Raw genomic sequence first — 8092 nt, forward strand, 5'->3', positions numbered from 1 at the left:
GTCCCTAGGGCCTTACCTTCAATACTTATTTCCAGGAAATAAGTGCTGAATTTTTTTTTATTAAAGCTCCACTCCTGCATACCTAAAGCTACTCATCCTGAATCTTCTATTTCTTCAGCCTCCACCAGGTCAGGTAACTAATCACATAGTGACCCATTTCATTGATTTTCTATTTTCTCATAACACTCCTGATATTGTTTTTTAATTGATTTCATTGTAAGTCACAAAAATCAATTCTGGCTTATATAAAATAAGAAGGAATTTATTTAAAGGTTATTGGATAGGTATCAGAATTAGCAGAACTAGTGATATACATCTTGAAATTATGTCTAAACTTTGACAGTATAACTGATCTGGTCATCATTTCCCTTGCCCTTAGGCCAGAGGCTGCAGACTGAATCATCAATATCACCCTTGACACAGGATGCTACCACTAGCTGTCATCACTGCCCCATGAAGTTAATCATATTTGCAACCACAGATTTCACCAAAGATCTTCCATCTGAGGTTCACAGCTTTCATTTTGCAGTTTTAGACATGTAAGTTGCATGTGTTCATTCCTTAGTTGTAATGAAATATTTCAGACTTATGGAGAAGTTTCCAAACATAGAAAGGGCATTCTAATGTCAGGTATCAAAATAATGAAATATATCCATCACAAAATTGCTTGTGGACTCATTTGGTCTTGGTTGTGTTTTTCCTGACTTCAATGAAATCTTGGACAGATTTCATAACTCTTCCAGTGAATTTTATATATAATAAAAAAGTGTAAATAAGTCTAAAGCAATATTTCATCCAATTTAAAACTTCTCCCTCTCCCAATCCAGGTCTATCTCAAATTGAAAGCTCTGAAGTAGAGCAAGAGTAAGGGGTTCACTTCTTCTGGTTTCTCTGCTCCATCTCTTCCATCACTTGCCAGTCATTGCTTCAAGCCTCCTCCATTGTGTAACCTGCAATGGATGGGTAACTTGAAGAGATTACATTTTACAGGGACAGCAATCTAATATTAGATTACAGTTGCAACCTAATATTAGTGCTCTTCTGGTGTAGCACCTTGTAGGTACTATATTCCTTTTTGAATGGGATTTTCTGTGAGTTTCACAAGAACCCCTGCCCCATATGGCATCTGTAGCCCATGATTTCTTTATGGGAATGATTCTTTCCATAATCAACCATTCAAGACTCTGCCTTCAGCCCTTGGTCCACAACGGCCACCTTACCTGTCCAAATTATTCTCTTTGGTGAAGTTTCTTTCAAGATAATCTATAACTGTACCTTTCCAGAATCCACATCTGACCCATGGAAAACACACTTATCCTTGTCCCCACTAAACTTCAATCCACTTTATTCTGCCAGCATACAGACATATTGTTCTTAGCTAGCATCTTTCCTTTTTTTTTTTTTTTTTGCTCAGATATCAGGCCTTGAGTCTTCTAAATTCCAGAGAAAATATTTCAGGCTTTCTGAGTGGTTTTCTTCTCTTGGTTTCAGAGGAAGAGGAAGTGCTTCCACCATGATCACCATGGAAGTATAAAAGACATATACACTGACATATACACTGACAACTCTGCAAAGAAATCCTCACTTCCAAATATTTCCACCCCTCCCTGTGAATTCTTTGCCTTCCCTTATGTAACTTGGAAATAGGAATTAAGCCTATGCCGCGGAAAGAAATTTATCTCTTTGCATGTCCTACACCAGGTGGTCTAGCACCTTTCTTTACAATATGGAGGTAATTAGACACCTACATTGCTTAACCTTGAGTTCTTAACCAAAACTAAAACAATATAAAACATCTCATTTTGAGTTCCTGTTATGTTTAATCATAAAATTATTCCTTGTACAACTCTAGATTCTCAATCTTCATAGTATCAAGGAAAAGATATGTTTAGGTTACTTATAATAATGGATACCTTATAATAAATCCTCTCACCTTCTTATTCTGAGTGTTAGTCTCAAAAAGTGACAGAAAAAAATTTTACAACACTATTGAGATTTACAGCTGCAACTAGATTACATCTTCTCTCTATTCCACCTTATGTGTTTCCTAGGAAAGAGTTTGATGTGTTGCTTTGGAGCCTCTCTGTATAGAGTCTCAGTGGTTAGTTGAACTAGAAGCAACCATTTTTGGTTCCATCATGTTCAACCAATCTGTGGCTGCCTTCAGTATAGTTTCCAGTTTCAACTTATTTAAGCTATGGCAATGGCTATCTCTTCTCTCTCTGAAAGAGCATGTATGCAAGTAACGTCATCTAGAGCTAGAGAGAAAGAAACCAACCAGTTGCCCTCAAGATGAAGTAGATAATTGTCTCATAAGTTTTTCCTTCAACTCATTCAGTACTTTCCTTTTTGTGAACTTTATGAAATATGCTTCAACTTTTTGAAATCTGTTGACTGTGTGTCTAGTGTACACTACTTGACATAGTGATGAATCGCTTTCACCTGGTCCTTCAGTTCAAAATAATCTTTGCTTAAGGATCAGAATTAAGTACAAATTAGCAGATTTTCTTGTTTCCTCTTGCTTCTGCTGGATGAAATGGAAAGAGATCAGTCAAGTATTTAATAAATGGTCACTATCAAGTGGTGTCAGGAAGTTGAAGTTCCCCAACACTTCTATCTTTTGTTGCTATGCCCATTTTGTGATCTCTATATGGAAAATATAATCTCTATCATCTACCAGCTCAGGTTATTTCTACTATTGTCCACACTAGCACTGATTCACAGAAGCCTATTCTTGTATCTAAAAGTTATAGAACAACTTCAGGAAAATTTTATAATGAGATTTGTAGCCTCTGATTTCACCTTGTGTCAATTTTTCCTTCTAATAGAAAGTAGATGTGGCTAACCCATTTACTTGCAACTCCTATTTTTTTTTGCAACTCCTATTTTTAAAAAATATATATTTTTTAGTTGTACTTGGACACAATACCTTTATTTTATTTATTTTTATGTGGTGCTGAGGATCGAACCAAGGGCCTCACACACAGTAGACAAATGCTTTACCACTGAGCCACAAACCCAGCCCCACAATTCCTATTACTTTTAATAAATTTTACTTTTTTGGAGGAGTTTTGGGAAAATTTAGCATAAAGTTCAGAGCTCCTGCGTGCCCCCTGCCCCCAACACATGTATAAACTCCTCCACAATCAATATCCCATACCAGAATGATACATTTGTTACCACCAAAGAGCCTACATTAATGTATCATTGGCACCCGAAGTCCATAGTTCAGAATTCTTCACTCTTGGTATAATATATCCAATGAGTTTTGAAAAAAATGCATAATGACATGTATCTACCATTATAGTATCTCACAAAACAGTTTCAGTATCCTAAACATTTCTGTGCTCTGACTTTTCATCCCACTACCAAACTCCAGCAACCACTAATGTTTTTATTGTTTTTCTAGCTTTTCCTTTGCCAGAATTTCATATAGTTGGAATTATACAATATGTAGCCTTTTCAGATTGGCTTATTTCACTTAGTAATTTACTTCCTTAATACTTCCTTCATGTTGTTTCACAGATTGAGAGTTCATTTCTCTACCACTTCATAACACTCTGTTGTCTGGATATACCATAGTTTATCCATCTACTCATCTACTGAAGGGCATCTTTGTTTCTTCTAAGTTTTGGCAATTATGAATAAAGTTGCTACAAACATTGGTGTAGATTGTGTGGACACGTTTTCAGTTCACTTAGGCAAATACTAGGAAGCACAATTGCTGGGTCCTATAGCACAAGTATGATCAGTTTTTAAGAAACTGCCAAACTGTCTACTAAGGTGGCTGAATTATTTTGCATTCCCTCCAGCAATGAATGATTTCCTATTGCTCTACATCCTCACAGGCATTTAGTGTTGTCAGGGTTTTGGATTTGGGCTATTCTAATATGCGTGTAGTGATATCTCATTGTTTTGATTTGCTAATGGCATATGATGTTGAACATCTTTTCACATGATTATTTGACATCTCTATTTCTTCTTTAGTAAGGAGTATGTTCAAGTCTTTTGCTCATTAATAAATCAAGTTGTTAGGGTTTTTATTTTTTAGTTTTAAGAGTTCTTTGTGTGTTTTAAGGAATAGTACTTTATCAGATGTCTTTTTCAAGTACTTTCTCCCAGTCTGTGGCTTTTCTTCTTTTCTCTTGAAATTGTCTTTCACAAAACAGAAATTTTTAATTTACATTTTATTCATCTATCCACACAATATGTCTACTTTTCCCATTAAAACACTCAGCATGTTAATCACAGTTGTTAGAAATGCATGGTCTGATAATTCCAACATCCCTTCCATCTTCTGGAGTTATCAGGTGAATGGTTTCCTCAGTTCTTGTCTTCCTGAAAGATTTCAGTTGAGAAACAGAGTTAGAAAAAGCATAAAGGGTTTATTTAGTGAAATGAAAATAATGGGAAATGGCCCTCCTTCAAAGGAAGAAATCCTGGAACCTCTTTCTCATATATTATATATATTTGGGACAATTATTGTGGTTTCCCACAATGCCAGAATTTTTTCACAATAGATCATATCCATTTTCTCCAGATTGATAGGGAGCTGTCTGACCACAAGAAGGTGATCCTTAGGTGGTGTAATAGCCAGTTGGGTGCAGCCCAGGGGCAGAGACTGAGTTTCCTTTCCTCCACCTCCCTTACTCAAGTCTATCAAAGCTACCTACTTCCACACTGGGACTAGTTTTGACTCTGTCCATTTGAACTGTGTTTAACTTTCTAGAGTTACTGAAATTTTTTAATGAAAGGCAGACATAATGTACTAGGTAAAAGGAACTGCAATAAATAGGTCTTCAGTAGTAATAGCGGTAAGGTATATAAGGGAAGCAAGCATTATACAGTTTTAAGATTTGTTCTCAGTGTTTTAATGAGCCTGTGCCCCTAGGTTGTGAACTTCAGAGTGCTTCCCAGTTGATTTTCATTCTTTTTCATCTCCCTTAGGTGGTACAGGATGACTTCTCCCAGCAATGATGAATCACTGGCAAAAATCACCATAAGTTGAGCCTTGAAGGCAAACCCTGTTAAGAACAGAATGTCCTGTCATATTTAAAAATGGTTACCTTTCTACTTGCCTTTCAGGGAAAAGCAGGGAGTTTTTCTCCCTTCTTCACTGTGACATTAAAATAGAAATTTAAGGGTACAAAAAAAGAAAGATATATTGAATCTGAAAGATAAGAGCCTATAAACCATCGGACTGCAAGAAATACCCATAAACTTTGAATTACAAAACAAGCAACTCAACCCAGACTGTGTCCTTGTCCTCAAAAAGTAACATGATACAAGGGCTATTCACAAGCACTAGGAAAACTGGCATGAAACTGCATAACTCTGCCCTGCCTCCACCTCTAGTCCAGCCCTAGATACTGTCCCACTATAAATATTTAACATCTTAGACCAAGGGGTTGTTATCTCTCACTCTCAATATCTACCTTCAATGTGTATTCCTTGTTTTATCTCAAAAGATAGGTCTCTCTCTCTCTTTATAGACCATGCTCTTCCTGTATTCCTGTATTCCATGCGTATTTGTTCCTGTATCCCCAAAGATGTCTCTCTAGAGATACTCCATGTTCTTCCTTATGTGTATGACTGCTTTCCTAAATAAATCTGGCCACATGTCTGTCATGTGCTAAAATTCTTCTCCATCACATATGCCAAGGACCCCACTTGTCCTGAGCCAAGGTTCCCCTCTCTGGGAACTTCTCCTGTGACGAGAACTGTAGAGGGAAAACTCAAAAGTATGACTGCACCCCTTACCCATTACCGGATGTCCCTAGGGTTCATTAACTCTCAAACTAAATTATGAGACGCTAGCAATTCATCAATTACAGATCAGGTTTTCTTGTCCCAGTAATTGTGCCTGCAGACATGAGTTTCTACTCTGGCAAACTGATTCTGATTCTCTGTGTTCTCCTATCTGTCTCTGATTTGGAGGAAGCAGTTTTCCTTGTGACCTCACTTTCCATCTATCTACAAAGACGTTATTTTCTCCATTTGTTCAGTTTTTCACTGAACTTCTAAACACTTTACATGTCAGACCAAAAATCAGAAATCCTATTATTGTTAAACAAGCTACAACAAAAATACAAATGTCTCTTCCCAGAAGATAAATATATCTTCCATAGGGAAAAGAAAACTACAAGCTCATTTTTTTTTCACTAGAATTGCTTACTGCATTCCAAGAAGAAGCACTGACCCACACAAGGCCTAGAACCAGAAAAAAACAAATACTTTTGAACCATTTTTTTCCCAATATCCCAGATGTGGAACACCTATAAATATGTAAATTGACCTGCTTCCCAGTCCTGGGGCCACCTGTGGCTAAGAAAGCACCTAGCGATTAGCCAGAAGGCATTGCTGTGGGTTGTGATGAAGAATCAGACCACCTGTAGGATAGGCTCAGAACCCTTCTGCCCTCACAGACAGCTCAGACACCCATCTACACCTGTAGGATGGGTGTAGATGTAAATTCTTCCCACCCTGCTGACCTTTACCCTGATTGGCTCCTGTACATTATATTAGCTGTGTGTGTTTTCTCAATAAATGAGATCCTGCTTTGACTGTTAAAAAAATGTAAATTGAGCAATAACTATACCACCTATGGTAATTTTGAAATAATTATTATGTTTTTAAAGGTCTACTCTTTTGAGAAAATAGATAAATGATTAGAGTATTTGAAAATATATATATATATATCATATATATGAAAAAATACATAAAGGCTATCTGAGTTCTAAATTATGATTTCCAACGCATTTTAATGAACATGTGTCGATTTTGTTGCAAATATTCATAGAACTGAAAACTTAGGACTCAAGGGGTTAAAGAATTACAAGTGTTCCATAAGGTTGGTGTGAGACTTGCATGGCAGAGTCATGGGAAATAAGGATGCGGAGGTAAGGAGGTTAATCTGAGCCTGAATGGTCTAGCAGCAGAATTTAGATTTTATCCATCTCTTAGCCCTTGAAGATTTTTAAATAGAATAAGGACATTCATTTAAAACCCAACTTATGTTTAGGGGCAGAAAGGAAATGGCACTGATCAATTTATTTTATAAAGATCACCAAGCAGGCATTAATTTAGAAGTTCATGATTCAGGGATTCAGAGGTCTGGTATCAATGAAATAGATGGGAGGCTTTTTCAGTAACCCTGTAAGAAATAATGAGACTGAACTGAGGCAGCAACAAGGGGGTGGTGGGGGGACACATGATGTGAGAGATACTTAGGGCTTGGAGATATGCAGGGACTGAGGGAGAAAGAGAGTTGTGATTCCCAGGCTTTCTGTGGTTAGTATGGACACACAGATATATAAAGAAAAGTCCCTTTAAGGAGAAAAATACAAGATGAGTTGTGTTTTAAAGACATAAGAATCCTAATTGAGACAGACATCCAGTACATAGCTGTCCACTCAAGCCTGAAGTTTAGGGGAGCCATCCTGATTATAGATAATAATCTGATAATTATCCTTAAATATAAAGAAGTTAAAAGCCATGGTGTAGGTGGGAGGGTGGAGTGAAGGGAGGAAAGGACTTTGGAGAGAATCTTTGAGATCATCAACCTTTAAGGTATATATTCAAGAAATGAACCTTGAAAGAGACTGAAAAGCAAATAGGAAAAGGGTCTGATAGGGTGTCTGGTAGAGCCATTTTAACAAAACACAGTGTATACAACAATCAGACTGTTGTAGAGTAAACCAACAGGGCTGGGATTGTAGCTCAACGGTAGAGAGCTTGCCTAGCACGTGTGAGGCACTCGGTTTGATCTTCAGCACCACGTAAAAATAAAGTTATTGCGTCCATCTACAACTAAAATAATATGTAAACCAGCAAATACTCCAACCTTCTCTACGTTTAAAATGCATACAGGTTCTGGAAACTTTCTGCTGCCCTCGACCCTCCTTGCAAAGTCTCTCCCTATGTACTATTCCCAAAACCTACAAACCTATCAGGTGCTGCTGGAAAAAAAAAAAAAAAAAAAAAAAACCTCCAGAAGCTCCTAGAATGGGCCCCTCTCTCTTTTGTGCACCCTTCATCATTAGTCTCACAAACTTAGTTTCCTCTCTTCGTGGAGAATCCCCTGAGTCGTGGT

This window comes from Marmota flaviventris, chromosome 7, assembly GCF_047511675.1.
Source record: "Marmota flaviventris isolate mMarFla1 chromosome 7, mMarFla1.hap1, whole genome shotgun sequence".
NCBI classification, from domain to species: Eukaryota; Metazoa; Chordata; class Mammalia; order Rodentia; family Sciuridae; genus Marmota; species Marmota flaviventris.